Genomic DNA, 15,006 nt, shown 5'->3' with positions numbered 1-15,006 from the left:
AGATGAAGGATGGTGGAGGCGTCGCTGAAATGTACTCTAGGCTTGCTCTCATCACAAATGAGATTGCCGGCTTAGGAAGTGAAGAGATGACCGATAAATTCATCATCAAGATGATCCTAAGAGCATTGGATGGAAAATATGATACCATGTGCACATTGATCCAAATGATGCCAAATTACAAGAATCTCAAGCCAACGGAGGTCATTGGAAGAATTGTTGCTCATGAGATGTCACTCAAGGATAAGGAGGAGCTGCACAACAAGTCAAGTGGTGCTTACAAAGCCTCATGTGAAGCTCCCACATCATCAAGTGAGAAACAAACCTTCAATGAAGAATTGAACCTAATGGTGAATAACTTCAACAAATTCTACAAGAGTAGAAGCAAGGAAAGAAGTTCCAAGTCAAGGTCCTAGAATGATAAAAGATCTTCTAGTGGAGAACGGAATTGCTATAACCTAAGAGGAGAAGTAGAAGAGAAGAATCACCGCCAAGAGAGAGAAGGAGTAGAGATGATCGTTATGAACGAAGAACATCTCGGAGAAGCAAGGATTCGGAAAGGAAGGACAAGTCATCAAGGAGCTACACAAAACGAAGACATCAAGCTCATGTTGGTGAATGGGTATCCGGTTCCGACTCTGAACATCACTCCAAGAGAAGCTATCACTCCGACTCCGAACATACTCAAGATGAAGGTGTTGCAGGTCTAGCACTTGTGTCAACCAACTCCTACGACATATTTGATTCACCAAATGAGGGACTTGGAAGATGCTTCGTGGCTAAAGGCCCAAAGGTAACATACCTCGAGTATGTTGATTTCAATAGTGATGAAGATGACTTGCTAGGTGATGATGATTTACTTATTGACAACTCTAGTGATGAATACTATGATGAAACATCAATTAATCATGCTAATCAAGATAAAACAAATGACAATGATAAGGAGAAGATTGAGCTCCTAACTAAAGAACTAAACACTCTTAAGTTAGCTCATGAAACTATCTTAGGGGAACGTCCAGAACTTTTGAGGACTCATGAGAAGTTACGCTTTGAAAAGCTCAACCTTGAGCAAGAGCATGAGTTCTTAAAGGCAATCAATGATGATCTTCACAAGAAAAGCTCTTCTTACATTGCCAAGCGTTTACTCTTATCTACTTACATGCCTCAAGTCAAGTCTAGCAACAAGAACAAGAAGGATTCTTCCTCTAGTAGTAACAATAGTCATGTTAAATCCAATGTTGTTGCTTCCTCTCAATAAAACAAACTCCTTGCGAAGGACCAGAGCCTCAGCCGTCAGACTCAAGGGGGGGGGGTTCAAGAGAGGAAAAGCTCAAGAAATCGGTTCAAAAAACAAAGAGCTTGAGCACAGGCATCCACAAAATATACACATCACATAATGTTAAAAGACAGGGCCCACAGCCAGAGTTCGTTACACCTAGAAACCCCCAGTGGGTGGGTGGACCTGCTACCTAATGCAATATTTCTCTAAATCTAAACAGGACAGCATCAGGCATCTCCGGCTTCGGGTCGCGCAATCGACGGCTCCCCCGCGGCGGCCTCTGGGTCCGTTGAAGTGCCGGTGTCTTCCTCCTTGGCATCTCCGTCGCGGTAGACGCGCGTCTCCTCGGAGCTGCCCTTCGGGTCGTGCAGAAGCAGGCCGTAGTTGTCGCCAGGCACGATTTCACCATCCTCCACCCGCTTTGGGTGGAACTCATCATGGAAGGCGAACCCGGCGATGTAGCTGGATCGGGAAGCAATCCGGCCTGCATGCTCCTGCAGCTGCTGCTCCGAGCTGGCCTGCTGGCCCATCAGCGCGTCCAGTTGCAGGTCCGGGTGCCAAGACAGCACGAACCTGAGCGCCATCTCGATGCCGGCGCGAGCAGTGGAGACGTGCCACTCATGGAGCCGGTCTGGCCCCATCTCCAACCAATGCCCCAGCCGCGTGAAGCTTCCCGGCACAACAGATCCCGGCCACAGGGCCGCCGTCATCGCCGTGCCGGCCTGGGAGAGCCGCCCCATCTGATCACCCAAGACCCGCAGGCGAGCCTCGGTGGCGGTCACGATCTCCAGGAAGGTCCACGCCACCTGCGGGTTGGTCCTGGAGCCAACGACCCCCAGCGGGTCATGCTGGAAGTGGACGACCTCCTCTGCCATCTGATGAGTCTCCAGGAAGGCCCTTGTCAGAAAATGAAGCAAGTTAGAAAAATGGTATCAAGGACAAGAAGCCGGATCCCAACCCGGCAGAAACTAAGAAAAGCACTTACTGGAGGTGCTGCGCCCCGAGCAACGTACCGCGCCGCTCCCGATCAATGGTGCGGTCACGCTCCTGAAGCGCCTTCTCCAAGTCGGCCACCTTAGCAAGGACCGCTGAGCGAGTCCTGGACTAGGGGGTGTCCGGATAGCCAAACTATCATCGTCGGCCGGACTCCAAGACTATGAAGATACAAGATTGAAGACTTCGTCCCGTGTCCGGATGGGACTTTCCTTGGCGTGGAAGGCAAGCTTGGTGATGCGGATATGTAGATCTCCTACCATTGTAACCGACTCTGTGTAACCCTAGCCCTCTCCGGTGTCTATATAAACCGGATGGCTTTAGTCCGTAGGACAAACAACAATCATACCATAGGCTAGCTTCTAGGGTTTAGCCTCCTTGATCTCGTGGTAGATCTACTCTTGTAACACACATAAACAATATTAATCAAGCAGGATGTAGGGTTTTACCTCCATCAAGAGGGCCCGAACCTGGGTAAAACATCGTGTCCCTCGTCTCCTGTTACCATCCGCCTAGACGCACAGTTCGGGACCCCCTACCCGAGATCCGCCAGTTTTGACACCGACATTGGTGCTTTCATTGAGGGTTCCTCTGTGCCGTCACCATCAGGAAGGATACATTTTCCCATCTTCAGAGACGGCACCGTCATCAAAGGAGCTTTGGCCACCGGCCAGACTATCCGGCTAGGCGGTTTTCTTATGACCGCCTGTTCGGCCGCCGCTCCGACAATGACCTCTCAGGTCATTAAAAGCGATCTTTGCGTCAGCTCGGGATTGGCCGAGCAGCTAGATCCGATTGAGCTCTCCTCCGTAAACGAGCTCTTGGATCGCATCGCCGCCCTGGGAGTCACTACTGACTACGATCAGATTGGGCTCAAAACTGATCTGAGAGAGATTAACTCTCGCCAAGTTACCCACCACGTTGTCATGGTAGAGGAACAATGCGGCGACTCTTCTTCTATGTTAAAAACCAACTATGTCCGGATTCCCGATCCCTCCATGCCGGATTCCTGTGGAGGGACGGCCGCTAATCAAATACTGAACCTAAAGTCAGGCATCAGACCAGATTCGTTGGAAAGCGTCCAGCAAACCAAGCTTCCGAATCCGGAAGTTTCTTGGCCTTTGAGCCTCAGATTGGGCGGGGTTCCGAACTTGATTCCACCCGCCCACCCAAACATAAGCGATCTATCTCAAATATGACAAGAGCCCGATGAAACAGTACATCATTACCGGGCCAGATTCCTCCTGGTTATGAACAGGATAAAGGACTGCCATGAAGAAAGCGCAATTTCAATTTTCTGCAACAATTGCATGGACAAGGGAATCATAAACGCCATCAGTCGTCGCCTCGTCACACGCTTCGCCGACCTAGCGATCATTGTACAAAAATACTATGCGATGGAGAGCGCCTGGAAAACCGAAACTAGGTTTTAGGACAATCCGACCCTGCATACAACCCAAGTCCGAAATAAAAGAGTGCGTCATACTCAAGCACCTGGGTTAAAAACCAAAAAGCAAAAACCCCCTAAAGTGTACGGAACCGTACTGGAGGGATGGCTCAACGGACCCTGCAAAATCCATAGTACGGAGGGCGCCACTCCAACACATAGCCTTCGAGCATGTTGGATACTACGGCAGGTGGCCAAAAGTGGCGAAGGCTTTTTAGCCCCGGGCAACCAGCCCAGCAGCACCAGTACGGTATTAACCGTCTTCGTGACTTTCGCATCAAAGAACATGAGGAAACGAACAATCCTCAGTCTTGCCGAAGTCTACCAAGTAGCAACAACAAATCCATGGAGCGACACGGCTATCACCTTCAGTGCCAGCAACGAACCTAAATTCCGAACAGCTAGAGCACCAGCCGCATTGGTCCTCAGTCCGATAGTGGATGGCTTTCATCTTACCAAGGTACTCATGGATGGCGGCAGCGGATTAAACCTCATCTACGAGGAAACCCTTCAAAAAATGGGAATTGACTGGAGCCGCATTGAGCGAAGCAGCACAACCTTCAGGGGGATAATCCCTAGTCGAGAAGTACGCTGCACAGGAAAAATCACACTAGATGTAGTGTTCGGCTCGCCGGACAATTATAGGTCCGAAGAGGTCACGTTCCAAGTGGTCCCATTCGGCAACGGATATCACGCTTTGTTAGGGCGAGAGGCATTCACAATCTTCCAAGCTATACCCCATTACGGGTACATGAAGCTCAAAATGCCTGGACCCAATGGAATAATCACTCTCGCCATTGATCCACATACAGCACTCCGCGCTGAAAATAAGACAGCCGCACTAGCCCTAGAGGCATTATCCAAAGCCCTAGTGGCAGAGGAATTAACTGTGCTGCGCTCCACGGTGGACAGGGACGATGCGATACTCGATAAGAGGTCCAAATCCGCCTCTTTCAAACCAGCAGACGAAATAGTCAAATTTCAGGTCCACCCAACGGACCCCACAAAGACGGCATCCATTGGGGCACAATTAAATCCTGATGTTGAAGCCGCAATGCGATAATTCCTTCGGGAAAATTGGGACATTTTTGCCTAGCACCCTTCGGACATGCCAGGGATCCCACGCAGGCTGGCAGAGCACAGCCTAAATATCCTAAAAGGATTCAAGCCAGTCAAACAAGCCCTTCGGCGATTTTCCGAACCCAAAAGACAGGCAATGGGAGAGGAGCTAGCCAAACTCTTAGAAGCCGGATTCATCAGAGATATCAAACATCCGGACTGGCTAGCCAACCTGGTAATGGTACCAAAAATGGACAAATCCTGGCGCCTTTGCATCGATTTCAAAGACCTTAACAAGGCCTGTCCAAAGGACCCTTTCCCTCTCCCTCACATCGACCAAATCATCGATGCTACCGCAGGGCATGATTCATTGTGCTTCCTCGATGCATACTCCGGATACGATCAAATCAAGATGGCGGAAAAAGACCAGGCTACAACGGCATTCATTACTCCATATGGGCCATTCTGCTTCAACACAATGCCCTTCGGACTCAAAAAGGCGGGCGCAACATATCAGCGCATGATTCAGACATGTCTGGCTACCCAGATAGGCAAAACAGTAGAGGCATACGTAGACGATGTGGTCGTCAAGACCAAACACGTCGAAACTCTAGTAGACGACTTGAGGGTGACATTTGACAACCTCCGAGCATATGACATTAAGCTCAACCCGGAAAAGTGTGTCTTCGGAGTACCAGCCAGAAAGCTTTTGGGCTTCATTGTATCCGGTAGATGAATTGAAGCAAACCCAGCCAAGATCCGAGCTCTGTCACAATTCGATATCCCAAAAGACCTCACGCAAATACAAAAACTAACTGGGTGCGTAGCGGCTCTAAGCCGCTTCATCTCCCATTTGGGAGAAAAGGCTCTGCTCCTCTATCGCCTCCTACGGCGCACCAAACACTTCGAATGGACGGATGCCTCCACGGCCGGACTCGAAGAAATCAAGGCCATACTGGCAACAAATCCGGTCCTGGCCGCGCCCAACCTGGCCGAACCTATGTTATTATACATCGCAGCAACACATCAAGTTGTCAGCGCGGTACTCGTCGTCGAACGAGAAACTGAAGGGCACAGATTCCCTCTTCAAAAACCAGTGTACTACGTATCCACTGTCTTAACTCCATGCAAGTCCCGGTACCCACATTATCAAAAGATAGCATATGCGGTGTTCATGGCATCCCGGAAGCTGCAACACTACTTTCAAGAGTGTTCCATAACGGTGGCCTCCGAAGTACCTCTCAACGATATTATAAACAACCGCGACGCAACGGGCAGGATTGCAAAATGGGCCATTGAGCTCTTACCATTTAACATAACCTACAAGCCACGGCAAGCTATAAAATCGCAAGTCCTGGCTGACTTCGTCGCCGAATGGACCGAAGCCAAACTCCCTAAAGAGTACGGCGCATACTCCAATTGGATCATGCATTTCGACGGATCCAAAATGTTGGCTGGCTTGGGGGCTGGCATCGTCTTGACGTCCCCAACTGGAGACACAATCCAATACGTACTTCAAATAATGTACATGGACTCCAACAATGCAGCCGAATACACGGCCTCCAGATGGCAATCTCCATGGGCATTCAACGCCTAGAGGTGCGCGGGGATTCAAACCTCACAATATCCCAAGTAAATGGAGACTTTGACGCCAAAGATCCGAAAATGGCAGCTTACCGCAACGCCGTCCTAAAAATGTCAGCTCGCTTCGAAGGACTCGAATTCCATCACGTATCCAGGGATAATAACCAGGCAGCAGACGTGTTAGGACGCATCGGCCCAAAACGTGACGCCATCTCTCCAAACATCTTCCTGGAACGGCTCTTTAAGCCATCTGTATTATGGGAAGAGGAGTCCGGAAACAACAATCCGGAGCCAGCTACATCACCTAACTCAGACAATTCTGACACGATCGGCGGCTCAGCGAATGAAATAACACCTTCAGCCCATGAAATAATGGCAGTAATTGCCCCATGGACGGAACCATTCCTAGCCTACTTAATTAGGCAGGAACTTTCCGAAGACCAAAATGAGGCCCGCTGCATAGTCCGGCGTTCTAAAGCCTACAAGGTCCATGAGGGAGAACTTTATAAGAAAAGCACGACTGGAGTCCTTCAAAGGTGTATCTCGGAAGAGGAAGGGCGAAATCTCCTGGCTGAAATTCACGCCGGACTCGGCGGGCACCACGCTGCCGCCCGGGCCCTTGTAGGCAAGGCCTTCCGTACAGGATTTTATTGGCCGACCGCCCGGGCAGATGCTGAGGACTTAGTCCAACGATGCGTCGATTGCCAGCTCTTTGCCAATCAGAGCCATATGCCACCCACCACCCTCAAAACTATACCCATTACTTGGTTGTTCGCGGTCTGGGGGCTTGATATGGTTGGACCCCTTAAAGGGGGAACCCACAAGCACAAATACTTATTGGTCATGGTGGATAAATTCACCAAATGGATAGAGGCCAAGCCGGTTAAAACGGCAGAATCCGGACCTGTGGTAGACTTCATATCTGGGGTAGTACACCGCTTCGGCGTCCCCCACAGCATCATCACTGATAATGGCACGAATTTCACGGCCGATGAGGTTAAACTCTGGTGCAAAAACATGGGCATCAAGCTCGACTACGCTTCAGTCTACCACCCTCAAACCAATGGTCAAGTGGAACGAGCAAATGGTCTAATCATGAGCGGCATCAAACTTAGATTAGTGCGGTCCCTCACGGAATCTAACACACACTAGGTAGAGGAGCTCGACTCCGTACTCTGGGGGCTGCGGACCACGCTGAACCGCACAACCGGATTCACACCATTTTTTATGGTATACGGCGCTGAGGCAGTTTTGCCCTGTGACATAATTCATGACTCACCTCGCGTGCGCATGTACGAGGAAAGAGAAGCCGAGTTAGATTGGTAGGACAGTTTGGACGCCTTAGAGGAGGAGCGTGACGTTGCAAAATCCCGTTCCGCATTTTATCAACAGCAGGCTCGAAGATATCAAAGAAGAGAAGTACGGGCCAAGACCTACAACATTGGCGAGCTAGTTCTACGCCTGCCGGACAAGAAAAAGGACAAACTTAAGCCCAAATGGGAAGGTCCCTTCATCATTGACCAGGTCCTTACCGGCGGTGCATACCGTCTATGCAACGCATCTGACAACCGACTCGAGCCAAACCCATGGAACACAGCCCGTCTCCGAAGATTTTACGCCTAGTGCCGGACTCAGGGTTCGTCTCCTTCCTCCGTCCACCTTTCATATTTTTGGCTGTCTTTGTTTTCCCTCCTTTCTCCCCTCCTTTCTTCAGCTCAAACTTCTCGAGGGCTGATCCGCGCTTTGTTCGCACTTAATCGATGTGCTACTCGCACTCTTATACCTGGGGGCTTCTTTAACAGAAGCTTATTTATATGGGCTTCATGCCCAACACATGTGTCATACTTCCGCATTTACCTTTTATTCACCATTATATGCATCGATATGACTTAAGTTTTCGCCAAGCTGGGTTGCCTGGCTCTTGTGCTTACCCCTACGTTCCCGATTGTTCGGCTAGGAGGTAAAGGGAGCACCTCTGCGATTGTTACTGCCGGGTCAGCCTGATGTGTACCTCAGACTGGGTGAAGCCGAAATCTAGCGTTCTTAAGAGAATATTTGGTCGGTGACTTGAAAGATGATTTATTACTTACTTATTTATTTGCCCCCAGATGCTTTTTCTGCTGTTTTCGCAGTTCGGACATGCACTTTAGGGCATGCCTCCCCAGGGAAAGGAACCCTTAACGGAACTATTCTCCCTGGAAGTTCTTACTAACCATGTAATATAACATAACTAGTTGGGCACTTGTATGATAGAGAAATTATGACCCCGACGCCTTGTCTCCACGCATGCCCCGGTTCTTCTATAACCGTCAGGGTATTTGGACACACTCCAGACTATTGGGTCCAGAGGTTGAAGCGAAAAGGTCCGCAAAGGAAAACGATCTACAATCCGGCTAGAAGGCATTTTACATGTCATTTCAAAACTACATCGTCAAACTGAGTGATTGTACTCCTCTTCAATCCCATCTAACAGGCTGTCTAATTTACAGTCCTGTTGGGAATATTTTGCGGCCAGTTCTACTTGGTCGTACATCAAGCTCACAGGGATCTTCTTCCCGTCAGGCCCCGCAGGTCCGACCTCGGCCATGTGGTTTGGGTCAGCCTTCGGATACCACGTCTTCACCATGGCCCAGGCCTCCCTGGCGCCTTGACGGCGGGCCGATATCTTCCATAGACGGAGGCGTCGCCGTGCTCCCTGAAGCTTCTCAGCAAGCCCTCCAAGGCCCTCGGGTAGGGAGACGGAAGGCCATAAAGCCTGCACGACGCCACTCATCGCCTGCTGAACACGTTTGAGAAGTTGCACCAGCTCGGGAAGTTGGTCACCAGTTGAACCGGGCATTTCCTCCGCAGGGCGACCTGTGAGCACACCTACAGAAATATTTCTGTTAACCGACTTCCTCGCCGAACTCTTCTTTTCAAAAGAGTTTGCGCAAGCACTTACTATAAATGCCGCGACGAAGCCGCTGATTCTCCTTCAAGGAGCCAGACAGCTGGGCCCGAACACCTTTTAGCTCTTCTCCGAGCTGGGTGTGGGCATCTTGGAGTTTGTTCCTCTCATGCTGCACCTTCGTAAGCACCCTCTCGCCGGCCATCAACTGCGCAGTAGCTGCTGCTTGTTTGGATCTAGTCTGGCGCCCTCTGCAAAATTATTGTCAGACTATACACACACGCCGCATTCTGTTAACTGCTTCTCTTTTCAAAAACATGAACTACCAGAGGGGGTCTCCGTGGCTCCCCCGACAGCGGCTAGTGCGGCATCAAGTTGGGCCTTGCACTCTTGAAGCTCCTAAGATAGGTGGGTATTCTTCTCAGTTAGATCTTGTATAACAAATGATCCTTAAATCAGTTAGTTTAACTATTTTAAGTCTCGGGGGCTACTGGCATATACAGCCATTAAAATTCCTCACCCGTATGTCCTTTACATACTGCTCTGTGGCTTTGGTTAAACCATCTTGAGCAGCACGGAGGTCCGCGTCTCCCGCATTAAAGGCATTTAATGCCTCAGGGGAGAAACACGCGTCACGAAGAATTGTCCGGCGGCGCCTATGATTCATGGCGCTCTCCACCTCAGACCTGCTGGCGGACAACCTGTCGGCATCCTCCGTTGGAGGAGCGTCCGGCTCGCGCCTTGCGCTAGCCTCACCTTCCGGACCAGGCGTTGGAGCCTGGCTGGCGGAGGCTTGGTGGGCACCCTCTCCGGACTCAGTCCGGCGAGCGCTTTTTCTCCTGGAAGAATCATGGGCATTAATATGCCTCCCAGGAATTTTTCCTTAAAGAACAATGGTGCGCCATACCTTTGCGGTGACGTTTCGATTCGCGCTGCACTCCTCTTCCGCCTGCTGGGCCGAGCTGACTTTGTTTGGTCAGTCGCCGCAGGCCCGGCTTCCTGCCGTGGAGGCACCGCCTGCCGAGCACCATTGGTGCACGGTGGTTAGAAATAAGCATTAACTAAGCAACGGTGTCAGAACTTCGGTCGTACTCACCTGGGAAGTCGGGCACAAACCAGATCAAGGGATCTTCTTTGGAGGCCGGATCCACCTTTATGTCCGGATCTTCTTTGGAGGCCGGATCAAGGGATCTTCCCGGATCCTCGGGTTGTGGAGCCGGACTGTGTATGCGCTCCACATCCCGACGCAGTTCCTGCGTCAAAATCACAGAGTAAGGCATTTGACTTCGAAAGCACGGGTCTAATGAATAAACGTTCGCTTACCCAGCTCCGAGGGTTATTCATGGAAAACCCATTCAATGGGCTCGTTTGGAGAAAGTCTTCCTTCTCCCCCTTGTACAAGCCGGACAGGATCTTCACCAGATCCGCGGCCGATCCTGGCCCCTTGCAGCCATGACGGGTGGCGTCGTTCTCCCCGTTGAAGTCCCACATGGGGTGGCCCCTATATTGGAGCGGCTGCACCCCTTGCATAATGCACGTGGCCATGATTCCAACCATGGTCAGTCCGGAATGGGCCAGTAACCTAATCCGGCCCATCAGATAATAGACGCTCCCATCATCCTCCCGTTGAGGGCTCCGTGGGCGCCAACTCAGGCGTTTCTTCAAGGGGGCATTGCTGAACTCCGGGAGGCCGATCCGAACTGGATCCGGCAGAGGAGCGTCCTCCATATAGAACCATTCCGAAGGCCAGTCTTCGGACGCCTTCTTCGGGGTGCCGGATGGATATCCGGTCCCGGTGATGCGCCATATTTCGGCTCCGCCCACTTGATATATCGACCCCTCGTGAGAACGGGGTACGAGGCAGAACAATCTCTTCCATAGTGCAAAATGGGGCTCGATGCCCAGGAACAGCTCGCAAAGGGCTACAAAGCCCGCGATGTGCAAAATGGAGGCAGGAGTAAGGTGGTGAAGCTGGAGTCCATAGAACTCCAGGAGCCCCCGGAGAAACGGATGTATGGGAAATCCGAGTCCCCTTACTAAATAAGGGATGAAGCCTACCCGCTCCCCTTTGGAGGGGTTGGGAATGCTCTCCGCCTGCTTTCCACCCCGGAAGGTGGCCAGTCCGGCCCGAACCGGAACCATGAAGGCTGGGGGAAGATATCCCTCGGTTTGGAGCGCCACTAGCTCGCTATGTGGAACTGAGCATTTCCCCCAATCTCCTGGCTTAGGGCTAGGAGCGCGAGAGGAGGGGCCGCGTCGACTGTTCATGATAGAGTGGATTTTTGTCAAAGGCGCTTCGATGAGTACTTGCGGAAGGAGGATGGTGTGAGTTGGATCTAGATCCTCGCCTCTCTTATAGGCGGCTCGTTCGCACAGCTGGGGGGAGAAATGTAAAAATACCCTAGCTTTTCGCATTCATACGACACGTGGAAGAAGGCCATTATTGGGCATAGAAGCCAAGGAGTGCAACATTTATGAGGACGCTGGACACTATTCGACAGGAACATGAAGTTTGAAGGAGAACCCACCTTGCAACGCCGAAGACAACATATGCGCCGGGCTTGTCATCATTGAAGCCTGGTTCAGGGGCTACTGAGGGAGTCCTGGACTAGCGGGTGTCCGGATACCCGAACTATCATCGTCGGCCGGACTCCAAGACTATGAAGATACAAGATTGAAGACTTCGTCCGGTGTCCGGATGGGACTTTCCTTGGCGTGGAAGGCAAGCTTGGCGATGCGGATATGTAGATCTCCTACCATTGTAACCGACTCTGTGTAACCCTAGCCCTCTTCGGTGTCTATATAAACCGGATAGCTTTAGTCCGTTGGACGAACAACAATCATACCATAGGCTAGCTTCTAGGGTTCAGCCTCCTTGATCTCGTGGTAGATCTACTCTTGTAACACACATCATCAATATTAATCAAGCAGGACGTAGGGTTTTGCCTCCATCAAGAGGGACCAAACCTGGGTAAAATATCGTGTCCCTCGTCTCCTGTTACGATCTGCCTAGACGCACAGTTCGGGACACCCTACCCGAGATCCGCCGGTTTTGACACCGACAGCCGCCTTCAGCTCGGCGTCCTTGTCCTCGGGCGCCTTCTCGGATGCCTCGCGGCGGCAGGTCTCCTCCCAACAGGCCTCGTCCGCCATGGCCGCCTGCCCCTTCAGGCGCTCCACCTTGGCCTGGAGCTGGCCCTTGTCGTCGGCCAGCTTGCCGCGCTGCTGGTCCGCCTCGACCAGGGCCCGCTGCGCCTCCACCACCTTGGTGGCCTCCGCCTTGAGGTGCTCAACCTCGGCCTCGAGGCGGCTCTTGTCGCTCGCCAACTGCTCGCGCAACCGGCTGGCTTCGTCGAGTGATCGCCGGGCCGTCATCGCCTTCGCCTTCGCCTGCGCTACCTCGGCCCCAAGACGGCAGGCATCAGGGACAAGCCGGTTGTAGTGGTGGCCGGCCCGAAGCAGCCAAGTGTGCGGAGACAGCACCTCAGCTACAAAAAGAAGATTCAGAAATGAAAGACCAGTTTTAAGATTCGACCCAACTGTTGCACAGTTGGCCTGAATCTCGGGGGCTACACCTAGTGGGTGCGCTAGTGCACCCCCACTAAAAAAGGGCACGATGAAAACCTGCGGCAACATGGAGCTCCTCCTCCTTGGCGGCGAGCTGCTCCTTCAGCTCCTAATACTTTCCCAGGAGGCAGTTGAAGGCACTAACCCGGTAGGCGTCCCGTTGCTGTAAAAAAGCAGCGGTCAGCACGAAGACGACATTCCAAAGATTCGACCCAACTACTACGTAGTTGGCCCGAACCTTGGGGGCTACACCCAGTGGGTGCGCTAGCGCGCCCCCACAAAGAAGAAGCTACAAAGGAAGAAGTATCAGAAGGCGGAAGGGGAGCTTACCATCATGGTGCGCTCTAGCTCCCGCGTCCGCTCCACCTCGGCCTGGGCAAAGGCCTCGATCCAGTCCATCCGCCCGCACAGATGGTGGCTGACGGCATCCATCACCGCCTCCTCCTGGGTCTGAGGCCCGAAGACCACGGCAGCCCCGCGCCGTGCCGAAAGCGACGCGGCGGCCCGACGTCCTCCCGGCCTGGGCACCAGGGCGTACTCTCCACCAGCCGCTCCACCCGCGGCCGGCGCCCCCTCCAACACCCTCTCCGGCGCCGCCTCCGACTCGGTAGCCAAAGCGGCCTGCGACACCACCACCTCTTCGATAGCCGGGATGGCCTGTGGGGCCACCACCTGCGGCACTTCGCTCGCCAACGCCCGAGGTGTACCCTGTGGCGCCATCCATGACGCCCCCTCCAAGACGGCGTCGCCGCCGCCTCCGTCAACCCCTGCCCACTCAACCATGGCGGTCCGTGGTGGGGTGTCGCCCCAACGACCACGACCTCCCGGTCGAGGTCCACCACCTCCGCGCGGCCTCCTTGGCCGCGCTCCCTCACTGACGATGGCTGGAACACCATCGCCGCCACTATCGTCCCCTCTGGCATATCCGACCAAGCCGGGTCCATGTCGGCTCGCGCCCATGTCGCGGTGGTGTTGGTCCAGGCCTGGACCGATGCCGCCTCGGCCTGGTTCCGGTCCCGCTAGGCCAAGCCCTCGGCATCGGCCGGGTCCAGGCCAAGGTCCGGGTCTGCCGGCTCCTCCTCGTCCCGGTCAATGGCGGACGACTGGCTCCTCCGGAACACGGTGCCCTCGGCGGCCGCGGCTTCGGCCGCCACCTTCGCTAGCGAAAACTACGACCTGTATATCAAGACAAGTAAGCAAAGGACAGGGCCGCTTGGCCACCCAGACGCAAACAAGAGAAAACTTACCCCGGCAGCACCAGTACGGCGGGTCTCACCGACCTTTCTTACGCAACACCGCGCCTCCTCTTTCCGGCCGGCCTCGCACCCCCGGCCGGATCCGCCGCGTGCTTCGCGGCCAGCGGCCGCGGCGTGGCGCTGCCCTTCCCATGCGGCCGGATCTTCGCCGGCGTCCATCGCGATGACCCGGCGTTGCCTCCGCCTCCGCCTCCTCCGCCCGGCGCTATTGCACCAACGTCCCGCATCAGCATTGCCCTTGCCGCATCGCGCCTGGCAACTCGAAGAAGAAACATGAAGAAAACTAGACTTACCCACAGGGCGCCCCACGCCGACGTTGGTGTCCGCCTCCTCCCCTCCACCGTGGATTGTGGGCTCCTCCGATGCGGCCCGCACCACCTGCTACAGCGCCCGGGAATAAGGATGCCGGATGGCATTCAGAAGCACCTCCCGCTTCGCATCGGGATGGACAAGGAGATGCGCAACAGCAAAATACGAAGACCAGAGACTCACCATGGGCGCCGGCCTCGAGCGGCTGTATGGTGGCTTGCCGAACTGCCGGTAGTCCCTTATCAGGGCCTTGGAGATGTCGTTGACCCGGCGCGTGATCTGGTTCGCCGCCAGACGTGTGGCCACCAGGTGGTTGGGATCCTGAAGGCCGGCCATCTGGCCGATGAGGCAGCTGCGCCGCTGCAGCGGCAGAACCCATCGCATGATGAAGGCAGTGATGAGGTCGGTGCCGCCGAGCCCCTCCCGTGCGTTCATCACCGACACCCGCTCGCAGAGATTGAGTATCTCCTGCGACGGGTGCCTAGGGCTGTAGCCCCAGTTCATCTTCGCCCGCGGCGGCACGTCGATGAAGGCCGGCGGGTTGATGCGGTCTGCGCCAAGGTTGCAGACGTAGAAGAAGGAGTTCTGCCATTTCTTGGCAGAATCCTCCAGCCGTATCTTGGGGAAA

Source organism: Triticum dicoccoides, chromosome 1B (genome assembly GCF_002162155.2).
Source record: "Triticum dicoccoides isolate Atlit2015 ecotype Zavitan chromosome 1B, WEW_v2.0, whole genome shotgun sequence".
In the NCBI taxonomy this organism is placed as follows: Eukaryota; Viridiplantae; Streptophyta; class Magnoliopsida; order Poales; family Poaceae; genus Triticum; species Triticum dicoccoides.
Note: the sequence above shows the minus strand (reverse complement) of the source record.